The sequence below is a fragment of the Chlorocebus sabaeus genome, chromosome 13, assembly GCF_047675955.1.
Source record: "Chlorocebus sabaeus isolate Y175 chromosome 13, mChlSab1.0.hap1, whole genome shotgun sequence".
NCBI classification, from domain to species: Eukaryota; Metazoa; Chordata; class Mammalia; order Primates; family Cercopithecidae; genus Chlorocebus; species Chlorocebus sabaeus.
This window is the reverse complement of record NC_132916.1, coordinates 57653271-57668768: the sequence shown is the minus strand read 5'-3', so window position 1 is coordinate 57668768 and position 15498 is coordinate 57653271. Positions and strand designations below refer to the sequence as shown.

General features: G+C 39.7%; 1 protein-coding gene across 20 annotated transcripts in view; it reads right to left on the bottom strand.

The window, feature by feature from the left end:
- EYA4 (EYA transcriptional coactivator and phosphatase 4) overlaps positions 1 to 14416 on the bottom strand; it is a 288609-nt gene extending 274193 nt beyond the window's left edge. For 5 of the 20 annotated variants that reach the window (XM_038000868.2, XM_038000869.2, XM_038000870.2 and 2 more), the window contains exon 1: positions 13518 to 14415. The gene's annotated coding sequence lies outside the window, so the exon portion shown is untranslated. Of the gene's footprint in view, positions 1 to 12997; positions 13077 to 13517 lie in introns of those variants that run through there. The other 15 variants (XM_038000864.2, XM_038000866.2, XM_038000867.2 and 12 more) reach the window with 6 other exon arrangements.
- Between the last annotated feature and the right edge of the window lie 1082 nt (positions 14417 to 15498).

Here is a 15498-nt window from a genome sequence, read left to right as displayed (position 1 = left end):
TATGAATTATTTGTATTTTTTAAATAACAGAGTAAAAAAAAACTTGCTTTTAGCAGCATGAATTTCCCTCTCTGAATATCAAATACACTCAGCAATTTATTCCAAGATATCAATTCAAACTATAACCTGAGTTTTTACAGTGGGCCAGGCACTGAACCAAGTGTCTTTCCTGCATGAATTCAATTATTCCTTACAACTCCATGAGGCGAGTACTGTTATTATTCCCTATGTACACATGCTGGAACTATGGCTTACAGCCACTCAGAAAAATATATGACTAAAGTCACATCGCTGATGAGTGGCAGAGCCTGGATATACACAAAGGTAGTGATTCTAGCTTTCTCAACTCCTTGTCAGAAACAAACAAATAAAAATGAAGTGGTAAGATGTAGAGCTGGGAGCATGAAGGGTCCCCAGCATGAAGTTCTCTTTTTTTGTTGTTTTGTTTTGAGTAAATGACTTAAGGTCTTAAGGTCACATAATACAGCAACTCATCTGCAAAATGGAAGGGTTAGGCTAAATCTCTCTTCTGATCTGATGATCTGACTCTGATAAATAAAGTGACCCACTAAAGCAAAGAGCAAATATGCTTTGTCATGATGTAGTGCAATCATGTACTGTACTATGCTCAAAAATGACTCATACAAGAAAATAAAACCACAATTTTTGAAACTATTGGAAACAACAATCTTAATTTAATGTTATTTTTGGACATAGGAAGATTTTCCCCCCAAATAAGCAAATTGGTGGTTTTTGAAGGGTCTTGCTCATCTTTGTATGGAAAATGCCTAAAAACAAACCACTAAAAACTAAACAAAATTTTTTTCCTTCCTCAATTGTGCCTGAAAAAAAAAAGATGTAACTTCCCTCACCAAAAGGCCACATATATTTTTAATAGATACATCTGGGATTTGGGCTCCCCACATTTTGAAACACTGACACAAACAAATACAGAACATGCTTTCTCTCAAATGAAATCTATAATTCTGAGGGTTAAAAATTCTTCAAAATAACATGAAATTGATCTCAGCAGAAGTCAACCAAAGAGATCAAGGTTTGTTTCTGGAGAAAACTAGAATTATGAAGACCATAAACCTCAATTAGAAATCTGTCTTGTAAATGTCAGTTTATTGAAAATACCAATGTATGCTGGACATACCTTTCCTTCCACTAGAAAATCAGTAATACTTTGGTACAAATGAGGCTTTAAATAAGTTAGAGTAGAAAATCACCAATAAACCAGCTTCCATGACCACACGCAAAAGAGAACCAGTTTTCCAAAAAGTAAACAGGATTCATCCTTTGTAGATGTCTGGTTTGAGACCTATGCCCTTTAAAGACATGCATGGAACAGTGCAGTTACCTAATTTCCATCTATATCCCCAGGTGTTGAGGTTACAGAGGGAAAAAAGATGTGATCTCTCCCCTCTGTGAACTCAAAATCTCTCTAGAAGACAGACACATATAATGAACACCAACACACCGTGCTGTTATAATAATAGTCCAAATAAAGTGCTATGGTATTACACAGAGAAAAGAATTAATTCTGCCTGAGCCTTAGGGCAGGCTTCACAGAGGAGGTGACATTTGAGCTAAGCCTTGAAAGATGAGTAGATTTTTTTTTTTTTTTTTTTTTGTAGTTCAGGTAGGCAGCAAAAGAGCATTAGGCAAGTAGGTTAAGGGAGTTGGGGCCATGGAGGATAAGGGTGGTGAGAATATGCTAGGGAGAAAAAAAGGAAGTGACTGATGGCATTATAAGAAATAAAACATTTATAAGTAAGTCTTACCACATTAGGACCCACTATATGAAGAATCAACCTGAGAAAGGAGATATGTGACTTGAATTCTCTGCGGGGTTCCTTGATTTATGAAACCAGGAAGTGCTCATCTGGAAAAACAGAATCTCTGGGTTTTTGGCTGTTCTCCAGTAACTAAAGGACTACTAGGCTTCCTGTTCAATATCTGGCATAAAGTGCCTGGGTGGACCTGTGGTTTGCTGTGCCTTCTTTGGACCTCCCGTCCATGAATGAAGCAGAACTCTCCCCCACCATCTGTGATTTAAACCCCTGTCTTAAATTCTCCACGACACTCCCCGAGAATGACCCCCACCTGTCACTGGGTTGCCCAGCACCCACTTTATGTCTCTGCTAACAAGTAGCTATGCAGGGTCCTTCTCCACCTAGGAAACAGAAAAATATTTTGGTCAAATACAGTATGCTGTATTTGCAGCCACTTTGCCACCTAAGCACACATTTCAAAATTAAAGCACAAATCAAAGGAAGTGAGAGAGAAAGAGAAAGAGACAGATTGTGTGTGTGTGTGTGTGTGTGTGTGTGTGTGTGTGTGTGTGTTTTCAAGTACTTCTACCCTGCCTACTTGGGCATCAATTAGTAAATGATGTGAAATCTCTAGGTTCGTCTGACTGCTTCCATGATTATCTACCTAATACAATTAAAGTAAAACCACTAAATTAGACAATGCATATGTGTAGAATTTCAAGTGCCTTTGCAACTTCTAACAAGATAAAAATTATCTACTGTTTAGAACTCTTAAGAAAATTAGTCTAATCATATATTTATAATATTAATGTTTCATATTTCAGAATAGTTTTGAAATTCAACCCAAAACTCATATGGGAAAAGTTATCCTCTCTCACTTTATGTGAACATTATTGTTCCCATTTTGTTCTTTGCGAGTGATTTTTGAAATGTCTTCCACATACGCTTAAATTATGTAAGAGTGGTGCCCAGACAACAGTCATATTTACTTACATCAATTATGTATCAATTCATAGATAAAATGTATCGGTCAACATCAAACCCATAGAATGAGAACATAAAAGTTTGGATCTGAGAATTCACAAAAGAGAGTTTTTACATGTAATATATTCATTTTTACTTTCTTCCAGCTGTACAAATGTTATTAACTCAAGATCTTGAACTTGTGGTTACAACTGAAAGTTAAACATACTTCTTTTGAAAAGTTCTCATTACAAATGAACAAATGATTTAATTCATTAAGTATTTTAGTATTGAGCAGTTGTGATTATTGGTAACTTTACCCTTTCTAACACTACAGACTTAATAAAGTAAAAGTTTCTTATTACTGAATATTTACCCACAGAAATGGAAAGGCAATGGTCATTATTTAAAAATAATTCCAAAGTATCCACTGACAAGTAACAGGAAGAACCGACACATAGGTGATTCAAATAAATATTTACTTCCTATATACTCTCTCTCAGATATTGTTACTCCCACCCACATATTATTTCCAGAAAAGGAAAATATGCTGGAGATGGTCAATCTGTGTGAAGCTTATCTGTAAATCCCCTCTGTGGAAAGTTAATCTATCAACACAGACTAATGAGAATTGTTTGACTTCATGTTTAAACTTGGGAGGAAGGTATTAGGATTCTCCACACTCGACTGGAAATAGAACAATCCTCTTATGCAGAGCCCTGGGAGTTTTTTGACTATATCAAATGATATTACGATCTGCTTAGGTTATGGGTTCTCAAGAAGAGGCAATTTTGTTTCCAGAGAACACCTAGCAGTGTCTGGAGACACCATCATTACCCAGGGGAGGGAGGGTTCCTGGCATCTAGTGACACCACTAAGCATCCTACCAGACACAGGACAGTATCCCCTGAATAAATTATCCAGCTCAAAATGTCAATAACCACTGCTTGAAAAACTCTTATTTAAATATACTGAAGAATTCAAGTACATCAATATTATCATTTAAAAACATATAGAGATACACCTGGTAGCAGTTCCAGATAAGCTGTAAAAATGAGACCTTGACAATTAATACTTTAACTTTCCTTTTTCCTTCAGCCCCATCCTGCCACATAACCATTATATCTGAATCCAAGGACCCATTGATAAATTCTGTAAGTAGAGGTACCAATAACCTCCTACTGTCTCTCCAAGGTAAGAATCATAACAATATGTAAAGTTACCTTTTAAAAAGTTTACATTGAGTTCACCAAGCCCACTACTGAAAACTATACAAATTCTCATAATTGTACCTTCAGGCTAAAAAAAAGCAACTGAGGAAACTTAAATATTGGCTATAAAGTACCACCATTATACAATGTGCTTAAAATTGCTTAAAGTAGTTGAGGAACCACATAGATTAAAGCTCTAAAGAAATCTGGATTACTGTATGTGGAAATATTTAATAAAAGAAATACTACTGCACAATGTAAATGGTCAATGCCAACTGTTGAGCACCTATAGTGTCTTCTCTTAAGGCTCCTAATACAACCTCGGATTTGCCAAGGACCCACAGTATCTAATTTATACTTGGACTATTGGACACTCCACTTATGCTCACCAATCCATAGCCCCCCAAAAAAGACCTTCAGCTCTAAATACCTCTGGAACATTTGGGGGTAATCTAATGAAAGATACTCAATCATAGTAATAATAACTGATGCTCATATCAAGCACTACTCTAAATATATTTACATATATTTACTCATTGAATTCTCATCAGAACCTGTGAGGCATGTTCTGTTACACATGAGAAACTGAAGCAAAATCCATTTCAGTAATGTGCTTGATGTTACAAACTCTTCAACGTCAGAGCTGAGGTCTGAACCCAAGTGGCCTGGCTCCATATTCTTTTTTTTTTTTTTTTTTTTTTGAAATGGAGTCTCACTCTGTCATCCATGCTGGAGTGGTGTGATCTTGGCTCACTGCAACCTCTGCCTCCCGGGTTCAAGTGCTTCTCCTGCCTCAGCCTCTTGAGCAGTCGGGATTACAGACGCCCACCACTACACCCAACTAATTTTTGTATTTTTAGTAGAGATGTGGTTTTGCCATGTTGGTCAGGTTGGTCTCAAACTCCTGACTTCAAATGATCTGTCCGCCTCGGCCCCCCCAAGTGCTGGGATTACAAGTGTAAGCCACTGAGCCCAGCCCCCATATTCTTTCTACTTAGTCGCTGTGCTATAAGAAGAACTGAGTCCCTCAGATTTCAAGTACTATGAAATTACCGTATCTCCAGAGATTTTCAGGATCCTTGGCTTATCCACCAGATCACTGACTTCCCAGTGGTAAGAAATAAACACACTTCTACATTCACATATACATACATATAACCTAGGTCTGGATTCACAGCTGCAATTCCACTGGGTTTATACCAAAAACCCCTGAGGTTGTTCTTGAGGTAGTCTCACCTTGTAATTGTCACTGCCCTTCTCACTGTTCCCAGTCTCAAGTGGGGGATGTTCAGTGTCACAATCTCTGCTCTCATTTCCAGTCCCTTTACTCATTCATTCAATGGGAATATAACAACTACCTACTGACTATATGTCCAGCAGTGCACTGTGCATTAGCGATACAGAAATGACAAATACAGCTAATCCTTCCAGTAAATTATTAGCTTAAAGCAGGATTTAGACTAATGTAACCTATTACATTTCAATGTGGCAAGGGCTACGTTAAATGTAGAAGCTGGATGCTTTGGGAGTAAAGAGAAAGAAATGTCCAACTCAGACTCTGGAGGTCAAAGGAACTTATCAGAGGAGGTAACATTTTGCGCCTTAAGTCTTGAAAAAGCAGCAGAAAAAGATATTTGCAGGGGGAGAGGGGTAATGTTTAAAATCGTTCTACGCACAAAGAAATGAAGTGGAAATGTCCAAGGTGTAGTTGAGAACTGCAGTTTTCCATACAGCTGGAGAAGAGAGTTGTGAGCGGGGAGTAAGAGATGAGAAGAGCAACTTGAGCAAGGTTCTTAGCATGAAGGGTTATCTTCCCTGCACAGAATTTTGGAATTTGCCCTACAGGCAGCAGGCAAATTTTTTAGGGAATTTTAAGTCCAGGAGGGACCTAATAAAAATCATGAACAAATGTGGTTGAATATCTTAGGGATGGAAGAGAGTGTCAGAGACAGCTCCAACACAGTCCAGAATGGGCCCCCAGGTGAAGATATGATAACTATACTTGTTATGACAAAGACATTAATATGAACAAGCATGTATAGGACAACTGTCCACCTAAAGCTAATTTGAATACCTGAGGATTAAACCTGTGACCTTGGTTACAACAATTATCTCTCTAAATATTCCTAGGAATGGTATGTAAAACTATAAGAATACAATGAAAGCACCAAAGTCTTCACAGCTATGCACAGTAGAAAAGAACTCTATACATCCCACTCTAATTTGCAAGTCTTTAGCAACACTGATAATGAAAAAGCATTTAACAAGCATTTTCCAAATACCTACAACTTTGCTAACCATTTTCATGAATGAAACCTTTAAAAACTAAAGTCAACAATTAAAGGAAAAAAAACTAGACCTAAATTAAAATTCTTTACGGGTCAACTAAGAAAAATAACAGTAGCATCATCTTATCAACTAAAGTTAATGCAAAAAAAAAAAACCAAAACAGTAGAATTGCAGTTCTTGACAGGTTTATTGATATTTGCATGCTTAAGTTACCTACTAGAAGTATTCTTTGAGATTACTGGGAAACCTGCAAAAGGAAATCTGAATGTGACTCACCCACTATGTGATTAAATTTGGCAAGAATGACTTGAGTCATAACCATACATGAATATATATTTGCATTCAAATGTAAGTGAAAAGAATTAGGTAATGTAGAGATCTGTTGATTCCCCCAAGTCATCATCACTTTCAACATACTGAAAACATTAAGTTAGAAATATTCAATCTCTTAATCAGAACATTTGGTTCTTTTCAAATCTTTTAACATTAGGGAGTTCAAAGTCAGAGATGAAATATAATGAATAGATCACTCCGTTGGGTATATGCAGAGGTCTGTGGATTATATATATGACCTTGTGGATAATGAGCCCTCCCAGTATGTGGTCCACCTACTTGATTAGGGATAGAATTTCAAACTCTGTGCTATTGCTTTTGTGAGTAGAATTAAACTTAATGGCACATGAATGTAAATTTTTATGATTTAATTGTAGTCTTTCACAAGAAATGTCCCTTTCATTTTAAAAAGAAAGGGGGAAAGGACAACAGAAACAGTAGCAATAATTTACGTGAAAATCTAAAGTCATGTCAAGTTAGGTCACTGCTGGCGTTTCTTCTTAAAGTCTTTAGAGGAGGAAAGATGTTCTAATTAATAAAGTCAGCCTTTGCAGGTACAAGCCCTTTGTGCCTCATTCAGACCTGGAACTACACATAGGGAACATTTTGATCAGTTTTAATTTTCTCAGCGCTAAAGCGAAGTTGAAGATTGGTTAATAAGGATACTCAAGTTATATAAGTGAGAGTAGACACATCTTTCTGCGATATATCACATTGGGAGATATTTCACGGTATCTGACAGTCTGATTTTTAGTGACGCCACATGAACTTGTTAGAGCAGGTACTCTGAATTAACCCCTTTTGTCAGAAGACTCAAATTTTTTTGCAGTAGTTTCCATACATTGAAGACACTTAGAGAGAATTCCAGAGGCGGCCACTGTGAGAGGGTACTGTTGGTGAGTCATTCTCAGGCCACCTACATCCGGCTTCACCCAGAGCAGTGGCACATTTCTCTACTGGGCATATCGTCAGCTTCCACGTAAATGAAAGCATCCGTGGCTGAGTATATAAGTAAATAAAAAAAAAATAGAGAACCACTGCTTCAGTGGAAAAATACTATAAAATTGTAAAACAAGTTATTAACAGCAAAACAAAAGTGTTTACCTAGAGAAAACCTTACACATGCGATAACCAGATAAATTGAATGTATTTCCAAAATATGGGTGTCTCTATTATAATTTAAACCTGCCTCCAGAAGTCCATCGTGCACTCTTTAATTCTTCAAGCCTTATTAGTTGGTTCAACATAAATGTGCGGATTTGAGACTCAAAAACAGCATTAAACAACAAAATACACAAACAAAGAAAATACAAAGTTGATAACATTTAACCAATTTGGACAAGGCTTGAAAAGCAAAGGAAAATTCTACATGTGAGTTAAATATTTAAAAGATCTGGTCATAAATTCTTAATAATTGGGAAACACTACAAAATATAGCATTTCTCCAAATTCAGTCATTTGCTGTCCAGCCTTCATGACTGGTTATTTAGACCATATTCTTGTTCACTGTTACTTAATATGTTTCTTCAGATACTTAATTTTTTTTTCTTTGACTTCGATACTTTTTTTGGTCTGGTCTCAAACAATATAGCCCATGAAATTACAGGTCTAATACAAAATTTAACAAATTTTTCTAATATCCAGTTATCCTTACATAACTATACAAATATTATTAAAACAAAATTTCAGGTACTACCTAAAAATGCTGGTATATGACTGATGGAAGCAAGTGTCCAGCACATGCTTAAGGATAAGGGTGCTGGCTTCATACTGGGGAGTTAGGACCCTGGCTCCACTGTGCTGCATGACTGGGTCTCAGCTTCCTTATCTGTAAAATGGGAATAACAAAAGTACCTAATTTATGGCATAGTTAAAAAGATTAAAATTAGCTAATCCATATAAATGCTTAAAACAGTGTTTGGCATGAAATTCCTTAGTAAATGCTAGCTATGATGTTACGATGGTGAGAGTGATTAATATTATAGTAACAATGACAGCCAAATTGCAATTATCTAAAGACTAAAGTGATCACTTTTATTTAAAAATACACTTTAGGATATAAATATACAGAAGAAAATATGCTCTCATATTTGATATCTACATTAATATATGCCTTGGTGATATGAAAGCTATTCCACATTGGCTTAAAGCAATTTCACTTTGAAAATATTCATGTGATAATAGGAATCAGACTTTGCCTAAAAATTATAACCTAAATAAACTACCCATGCAGGAAAAAAAAAAAAAAACTAAAAAATTCTAACACGATAGAACATATAGGTCTTCTGCTACAGTCCAAAAGTACATTAAAATAAAATTACTTACTGTATAAAAATAAAAGCTTTATAAATATGAACATGCTGTATTAAAACATTTCATATTGGGAAAAAAATGAGAATTTCTGGTATTTTAGAATGGTGTCTTTCTTCATCATTCATGTACTGAAATCTCAGGGTAAGAAAAGGGCCAGACCAACTCCAAAAGGTTTCAAATATCAAACTATACTATTGTGTCAGTGTCCTAAGATCAATTAGCACCTTTCAATGACAGAAAAGGTTACAGTGAGACTCAGAGGTGCACTCTCTGAAACTGTCTCAAATCACTATATAAATGTGGTTTTGATAACACAAAATGGTTTCTATTTTAAATTAATCAGCTTCATCTCTTTTTCTGGAGGTGTGAAAGGGGTTAAGGGAGTAAGAATAGTGGTGTTCATGTTCAGTATCTCTTTACTAATAAAAACACGGATAGAGAAACACTAAGAATGACAAACTTCAAGCGTAAAATGACGTATCACCAAGGCATATATTAATGAACAGCTCCACAAGCAATACTGAGTGACAGTAATGTTTACAAAGTCTTCAAACCTCTTAAAAGCAATCAAAGTTGCCTGTACTTCTTTTGAATGTGTAACTCTTGCTCATTTTCTTCCACTTAAGTTCAAGCTAAATGACGCCAAGTTTGGCTCCAAAAATGATTTTAATGAATATGCAGTGTCCTCTTCATTAAAACACATCTAACTATAAGATGCAGTATTACACATAGTGCATCTCACCCATCTCCAGGGCAAATGCCTGAAACAGCATGTCATTTCTTAGTTTAGCAGGAAAAATTCATGAGAGAAGCAGGTACACTGCAATGCCACCCCATTTCCCCGGTGTTGATTTCCTTCACCTAGTAACCATTGTAATAAAATCCCCCAACTGTATTTCTGAATATAATTAGTTTAAGATACTCTACAGGGAGACACATTATAAGAGTTTAGCATTTAGTTCATGTAAGAATAATATCCATTTGGAAAAAGAAACTGTCAAGATTATATTCTCACTGAAAAAAAGAAAAGGTGTTTTGACAGAGGTTTGTTCAGCTCTTCAATGAGAGGATTCAAACGTTTCCTACTTTTGATAGCACGCTTTTCTATTTATTTCTTAAATGAGTGATCTGAAATATTTACAACCAGACAGTACCTAATTTTAGGTTTTAAGTGCTTTAACAGCTCCATGAAATATGATCAGCAGCTGCAATACAGAACTATGGTGAATAAACTCCTTATAAAGAGGGGCCTGTTTTTACTGAATGTCCAGTGTTCTTGCATTTACCTAATAGAAAAAAATGATGATGAGAAAGCACCATAAATACTCGCATTCTTAAATTACTTAACACTTAACTAAGTATTGAAAAAGATTATCTCCCCTCTTCTTGAAATCTGTATAAAACCTGTGAGGTTTTGTGGGGCAAAATAAGTTTGATTATTTGAAAGTTAGAATGTGAACTTCCTAATATTCTAACTTTTTATAACAATAGTCATGGTCTTTCTACCATTCTACCTTTCTAAATATTCTAAATAATCTAACTCCAATGCATAAAATTTAAAAATGAAATATCAAGCCATATAAATATATTTTTAGACACAACATCAGTCATTTAGAGCTTGCAACAGAGATTGAAAACATGAAATTGGATACTCTATTTCCCGTGGCTATGTAAAATTTATTTACACCCCAAAGTACAACATAAATAAAAAGGAAACTCTTAGAAATGGAGAACTTGTTTTTTTTTTTTTTAACCCAAAGAGGCTTATTAAAAGAAAAAAACTATATAGCAAAATGACAAGTAACTCATCTGAAAGTCACCCCTCAAAAAAGAAACTTCTATGCAGACAATTTTTTTCTCCAGCTTCCAGAAACCCTCTGAAATTCAGCATCTATTTTTCTTAACAATTAATAATAATGATTATTCCTTTTTATACAATCACTCCTTTTTATACAAATCTTAAGATTTTTAAAATTTTAAAACTTAAACATACTACTTAAAAGAAAGGTTAATTGTGAATACATACATATATGTGAAACGTTTTATTTTGGAAATGAGAAATTCAATTTCAAATATTCAATAAATACTAATAAAAAGAAAATAACTGAGTAAATCTTATTTTAGTTATAATTGTGAACCAACCTGTAGTTACAATGGTCTTTAAATATTGAAACATACTATTTTCAGGAAATTTACAAAGGAAAACACGCTTTTGAAAACCATATTGATTTTAGACCTTTACTTCTTATGAAAGACAAGTACATATCCCTAATAATCAGAGAAAGGAGCCGTTTTCAACAAATCTAATTATGTTGCTTTCAAACCTGTAGCTGTCAAAGGTTTTAACATTCTTGTACAGTCATTTCTAAATAGTGGTTTAACTTTGAATGACTTACAACTTTTAATCAGGTGGAACAAACTATTTTTACGGTTTATAACAATAAATGTGGGTGTAGTTATATCTGCTTTCGATATTGTTGCCATAAAAATCAGATTCTGGCAGTCTTGCTCGACACAAAACAGTTCGTCTCTTGTTACTATTGCTTTTTGTTTCTTGGGATAATGCTATTTTTAAAAATACACAAATGTCTTTGAATGCAGTCTCCTAAAACGCTCCATATGACGCATCAAATATTTTTGGGGGGGATTCTCTCCCTGCCCCCTCTAGTTTTTGGTTCTTCAGGTTTAAGCTTGCCAATAATATTTTAAAAGACCAAAAAAAAAAAAAAAAAAAAAAAGGCACTCATTCTACTTAAAACCAAACTGTACCCAGGAAAGGAATTCAAGTACAATCCTTTCCCTAAGGTTTTCAAAACAAAAACAACACAACAAACAAACAAAAAAACCATCGTCAACTTTCAATCCTGTCAGTCACCTACGTGTAAGTGAAACTTCAGAAGCTGTTGATGGGGAGCCCGCGGTTGTTAAACGCTCCTAAGACTCCCACCTAAATCCCGCAGGAGCCCGCACTGAAACTGACAAACACCCGAGGGTTCACAAAGTGGCTGCAGATGAGAAGAGGAACAAAATGCCATATTCCAGGAGATGTATTTCGCTCCAACAATTACGTTGATCCCAGGGTGCCAAGCCAAAAGGGGTAAGGGAGAAAGAAAACTGTTAAGTATGAGCTCTTAATATGAAACCTAACCTGTTGGTTCTCTTAGGTATCAGATTTTGGAAGTGTCTGTAATGACAGCCAGGAAAGCAAACTAATGGCCAACGGCCCACTGGGTTTGAACACCAGACTCCTGTTACCTCCTCACAGATCAAGTACACAACACACACGCACACGGAGTTGCTCCACGTGGAACTGCTCTGGAACCAAAACACACGCCCGGGCGCTATTCTGCACCTTGGCAGAAAGGGCAAAGGGACCTGCACCTTCCTCCCCTGCCCTCAGGTTAAGATTCATGAATGACTCTCTAGGCCCGCTCGGGATGGCGGGGAAAGGCTCAGGGGACGCGGTGAGAGAGGACAGTTTCCACACTACCCTCCCACACACACTCTCACCCCAGGCGCAAACCCGTTGTCTTCACAGGAAGGAGAAAGAGGGGTGGTGGTGAAGGGAGACACTGTGCCCCCAAGCAGGGAAGAGATGACAAAAATTAAATTGCGCTCTCCGTTTTCGCCCCAGCTCTGCCACCCGACTCGGTCCGCAAATTCCCTAATCTCTCCGAACTGTCCAGAATCTCGCAGACAAAGGGAGAAAACTCTTTCAAGTGCTACCAAACGAAAAGTTCGGGTTGCTGTGCGGCGCAGAATAAAACAAGCACACACACGTCTACTTCCAAACTCCGCTTCAACACGCTAAAAATCCGAACCATTTCAAGTCCCAAAGCCTCCCCAGACCCAGCAGGCTTGGAAGGAGAGAAAAATCTGTTCTCCTCAGCCAGGTCCCTTCCTTTGGAGAAGTTATAAGCCTTCCATGGCACCCGCTACTCGATGAACGCGACTGCTCTGACAAGGCGCTTCTAATTTCACCGACCCTGGCAAACTGCAGGAGACATTCAGTCCACGCCACATAAAAACTATTAAAGTGGGATCGCCGCAGTTGAAAAGCCCGATCAGTGCCTGGAGATTAGAACGCGAGCCTTTAAAGTACACACGCACCCGGCACCGGGAAAGCCCAGGCGCCTGTGATCCTCCGAAGGACTCTAGGTCAGCATCCTCGCGCCTGGACCATCTAGGGGGTCATCAGAAAGTAATACACGTCATAAGAAAGATGTGGGGGAGACCCCGATGCGCGCGCCTCTGCCAGGTGGAGGCGGGGTGCAGGTAGAAGCCGCACGCTGGACTGCTGGATGAACGCCGTTACGCGCAGGCTCCGCGCCGACCCCGGAAGGGACAGGGAGGCTCGGAAGGGACCCTTGGGACGTGGGGACGTCTTCCAGGGCAGAGAGCACCGCTGCGGTCCGAGGGGCCCGGGCCCTTAGGCGTGGGGCACCCGGCCTCCAAGCGCCCCCCGGGGACGCAGGCGCCCACGCATCGTCCAGCTGCGCGTCCTCAGTCCCCATCGCTCGCTCGGCGTCCCCGGCAGAGCCTCGCGCACTTTCCCGGAAAGTTTGGGGGTTCTCCAAACTCAGGCCCCCCGGGAGCCCTAGGGCGGGAGTTAGAAGAAGGGGACACTCACCTCGTCGCCCGGTCCGCCTCGGGTTCCCGAAGTATCTGTCCCAGCCGCGGTTCCGTGCGTCCGTAATTAAGTATTTATTCTCGTTCCTTCCAGTGTCGAAGTTTCCCCTTCGCGCTGTGCCTCTGGTGAAAACAGGACATCCCCTTCGGCCACCCCACAACAAATAGCGTACACAAGCGGGGGAGAAGCGGGGCGGGGGGAGAAGCCGGCAACGAGGGGGAGGAGGAAAGGAGAGGAGCCAAAACTCCGGACTGCGACAGGGGGGAAAGGAGAAGAAAAGAAAAAGAGAGAGCGCGCCCAGCCGCCGCAGTCGTCACTCCCTAGCTTTTCCCGCAGCTCTTTCCCCCTCTCTAAGGCAGCGACAACTTCACGTGGACAGGATGGAAGTTTTGCGCTGAAGCCGGGAGCGGCCGGAGCGTGCGCCGCGCTGCGGGCAGCCTCGCACTTGCGCACGGAGGTGGGGCGGGGGCGACGTCGTCGCCGGCTACTGCGGGCACTGGAGGCCGCCGGGGGCCTCGGGGCAGGCCGCCAGAGACGCGGGGGGCGGCGGCGCGCGGGGGACCCACTCCGTTTTTATTCGACCTCGGGTGACTGCCTATTGTCATGGTTTGCGATCTCGCGTGGGGACCGCCCAGGGCCTCGGGGCCCTGGATGTGCCGGGTGGCGCCGCTGTAATCTCCGTGCCCTCCGCGCCGCCCCCACCCCTCCCCCACCCGGGCCGACTTGAGCGGCTGCAGTCTCCAGGCTGAGGGGAGGGACCCGCGACCGCGCTCTCCTCGCTGGGTGAGAGAGCCACTGTCGATCCCCACCTGCTTCTGTGGGGCAGCCCCCGGAATTGCCCAGAACTCTCTTGCTACCCAGTTGCCCTGTGCAGGCCACTGCGGGCCCCCTGCCGGGCTCCTTTCCACTTACCCCAAGGGAGAAGACAGAAGGGACTTCGCCTACTTGCAACAACGTGAAATAAAAACCAACCCAGACCAGACTGGGGCGCTTTTTCTGACGGGAGGAAATACCCTTTTCCGTGGAGATATATGTTATGAAGGACTAAGCAGTCTGGGGATAGGCTGTGCTGGGAAGTGCCTGGGCCCCTTCCAGTGCTGGGTGCAGGTATAGGCATCCCTCCCAGACACCCAAAGGTCAAGCAGCAACGACTTACTTCCAAGGCGGCGTCAGAGCTTCCCTAGGCACATTGCTGAAATGACATTTCGTGCCTAAGCCTTCTGCGCATGCATTACGCGCCCACATAGGATTTACGATTCTATACGCACACGTGTGTATACCACAACCAGGGGACACAGCAATGGTAGCACGGAATAAATAATCCATAAATTTCGCATCCATTTAATCACTTCTTCCAAAAACCTATTGTCTATTTTAGCGGCACCTTCTTTGTCATATTGATAATAAATGTTTTAATTTATTGATAAATCACTGAGTGTCAGTCATTGTATTGGTCACTTATGGTACATGAGTTCATTTAATTTCCATGGCAACTCTACCGTGGTCATTATTAAGCCGGTATAAGAGATAAGGAAACCAAAGCCCAAAGAATCATGAGTGACTTTTCCAAAGACAAATCCAGTGGTCTCTAGTTACAAAGCCTATGATACAACAACGTCTACATTACTTTAGGTGTGGTCTAAGAGATTATAGATTAATTCATAGAAATTATTCCCATTCAAAGAAAGTTTAGTTTTAATATATTCACTAAGTTACGTTCTGAAAAAAAGTTCAGAAAAAAATTTTCATCCTCTACTTTAGGTTGGTCTTCTGCAACTGACCTGAGCATGGTCCAATTCAAAAGCAGTATCAACACTGAATACTTATGGTTACAATTTATTTTTTAATGAGTGGGGAACTATCTACAATGCTTAAGAGGCTCTAGAAAAGGTGGTGTTGTAAATTTAGAATAATAAAGGCAGTCGTTGCTGCTCTCATCACTTACTGGGTGTTCTTTCCTGCAGATTTATTTTGGAGGGTG